This window comes from Sardina pilchardus, unplaced genomic scaffold, assembly GCF_963854185.1.
Source record: "Sardina pilchardus unplaced genomic scaffold, fSarPil1.1 HAP1_SCAFFOLD_100, whole genome shotgun sequence".
NCBI classification, from domain to species: domain Eukaryota; kingdom Metazoa; phylum Chordata; class Actinopteri; order Clupeiformes; family Clupeidae; genus Sardina; species Sardina pilchardus.
This window is the reverse complement of record NW_026910820.1, coordinates 42,407-45,668: the sequence shown is the minus strand read 5'-3', so window position 1 is coordinate 45,668 and position 3,262 is coordinate 42,407.

Genomic DNA, 3,262 nt, shown 5'->3' with positions numbered 1-3,262 from the left:
TGGAAGGTCTTAGAAGCTTGAAACCAAGCGCATACAACACAAGGGGCCTCAATGAGCTACTGGCCGCTCACTGGTGGCTCCAGCGCACGCGGTTCAGTCGCATCATTCACTCTGATGTGGTGTTCATGAAGTTGGGTGTTGAGGTGCATGTACTGCATTGTGACAGAAAGTCACTTTACAACATCTTACAAGCCCAAAGTGGATTTTGAAAAAAGTTTCCACGAGTGCATGTTTTGGCCGTCTCAGCCAACTGTCATGAAATATGAAAAGTAAACGCGTCTTCACTTTTCCTTCATAGCTTGAAATTGGAAGGTCTTAGAAGCTTGAAAACCAAGCGCATACAACACAAGGGGCCTCAATGAGCTACTGGCCGCTCACTGGTGGCTCCAGCGCACGCGGTTCAGTCGCATCATTCACTCTGATGTGGTGTTCATGAAGTTGGGTGTTGAGGTGCATGTACTGCATTGTGACAGAAAGTCACTTTACAACATCTTACAAGCCCAAAGTGGATTTTGAAAAAAGTTTCCACGAGTGCATGTTTTGGCCGTCTCAGCCAACTGTCATGAAATATGAAAAGTAAACGCGTCTTCACTTTTCCTTCATAGCTTGAAATTGGAAGGTCTTAGAAGCTTGAAACCAAGCGCATACAACACAAGGGGCATCAATGAGCTACTGGCCGCTTACTGGTGGCTCCAGCGCACGCGGTTCAGTCGCATCATTCACTCTGATGTGGTGTTCATGAAGTTGGGTGTTGAGGTGCATGTACTGCATTGTGACAGAAAGTCACTTTACAACATCTTACAAGCCCAAAGTGGATTTTGAAAAAAGTTTCCACGAGTGCATGTTTTGGCCGTCTCAGCCAACTGTCATGAAATATGAAAAGTAAACGCGTCTTCACTTTTCCTTCATAGCTTGAAATTGGAAGGTCTTAGAAGCTTGAAACCAAGCGCATACAACACAAGGGGCCTCAATGAGCTACTGGCGGCTCACTGGTGGCTCCAGCGCACGCGGTTCAGTCGCATCATTCACTCTGATGTGGTGTTCATGAAGTTGGGTGTTGAGGTGCATGTACTGCATTGTGACAGAAAGTCACTTTACAACATCTTACAAGCCCAAAGTGGATTTTGAAAAAAGTTTCCACGAGTGCATGTTTTGGCCGTCTCAGCCAACTGTCATGAAATATGAAAAGTAAACGCGTCTTCACTTTTCCTTCATAGCTTGAAATTGGAAGGTCTTAGAAGCTTGAAACCAAGCGCATACAACACAAGGGGCCTCAATGAGCTACTGGCGGCTCACTGGTGGCTCCAGCGCACGCGGTTCAGTCGCATCATTCACTCTGATGTGGTGTTCATGAAGTTGGGTGTTGAGGTGCATGTACTGCATTGTGACAGAAAGTCACTTTACAACATCTTACAAGCCCAAAGTGGATTTTGAAAAAAGTTTCCACGAGTGCATGTTTTGGCCGTCTCAGCCAACTGTCATGAAATATGAAAAGTAAACGCGTCTTCACTTTTCCTTCATAGCTTGAAATTGGAAGGTCTTAGAAGCTTGAAACCAAGCGCATACAACACAAGGGGCCTCAATGAGCTACTGGCGGCTCACTGGTGGCTCCAGCGCACGCGGTTCAGTCGCATCATTCACTCTGATGTGGTGTTCATGAAGTTGGGTGTTGAGGTGCATGTACTGCATTGTGACAGAAAGTCACTTTACAACATCTTACAAGCCCAAAGTGGATTTTGAAAAAAGTTTCCACGAGTGCATGTTTTGGCCGTCTCAGCCAACTGTCATGAAATATGAAAAGTAAACGCGTCTTCACTTTTCCTTCATAGCTTGAAATTGGAAGGTCTTAGAAGCTTGAAACCAAGCGCATACAACACAAGGGGCATCAATGAGCTACTGGCCGCTCACTGGTGGCTCCAGCGCACGCGGTTCAGTCGCATCATTCACTCTGATGTGGTGTAAATGAAGTTGGGTGTTGAGGTGCATGTACTGCATTGTGACAGAAAGTCACTTTACAACATCTTACAAGCCCAAAGTGGATTTTGAAAAAAGTTTCCACGAGTGCATGTTTTGGCCGTCTCAGCCAACTGTCATGAAATATGAAAAGTAAACGCGTCTTCACTTTTCCTTCATGGCTTGAAATTGGAAGGTCTTAGAAGCTTGAAACCAAGCGCATACAACACAAGGGGCATCAATGAGCTACTGGCCGCTCACTTGTGGCTCCAGCGCACGCGGTTCAGTCGCATCATTCACTCTGATGTGGTGTTCATGAAGTTGGGTGTTGAGGTGCATGTACTGCATTGTGACAGAAAGTCACTTTACAACATCTTACAAGCCCAAAGTGGATTTTGAAAAAAGTTTCCACGAGTGCATGTTTTGGCCGTCTCAGCCAACTGTCATGAAATATGAAAAGTAAACGCGTCTTCACTTTTCCTTCATAGCTTGAAATTGGAAGGTCTTAGAAGCTTGAAACCAAGCGCATACAACACAAGGGGCCTCAATGAGCTACTGGCCGCTCACTGGTGGCTCCAGCGTACGCGGTTCAGTCGCATCATTCACTCTGATGTGGTGTTCATGAAGTTGGGTGTTGAGGTGCATGTACTGCATTGTGACAGAAAGTCACTTTACAACATCTTACAAGCCCAAAGTGGATTTTGAAAAAAGTTTCCACGAGTGCATGTTTTGGCCGTCTCAGCCAACTGTCATGAAATATGAAAAGTAAACGCGTCTTCACTTTTCCTTCATAGCTTGAAATTGGAAGGTGTTAGAAGCTTGAAACCAAGCGCATACAACACAAGGGGCCTCAATGAGCTACTGGCGGCTCACTGGTGGCTCCAGCGCACGCGGTTCAGTCGCATCATTCACTCTGATGTGGTGTTCATGAAGTTGGGTGTTGAGGTGCATGTACTGCATTGTGACAGAAAGTCACTTTACAACATCTTACAAGCCCAAAGTGGATTTTGAAAAAAGTTTCCACGAGTGCATGTTTTGGCCGTCTCAGCCAACTGTCATGAAATATGAAAAGTAAACGCGTCTTCACTTTTCCTTCATAGCTTGAAATTGGAAGGTCTTAGAAGCTTGAAACCAAGCGCATACAACACAAGGGGCCTCAATGAGCTACTGGCGGCTCACTGGTGGCTCCAGCGCACGCGGTTCAGTCGCATCATTCACTCTGATGTGGTGTTCATGAAGTTGGGTGTTGAGGTGCATGTACTGCATTGTGACAGAAAGTCACTTTACAACATCTTACAAGCCCAAAGTG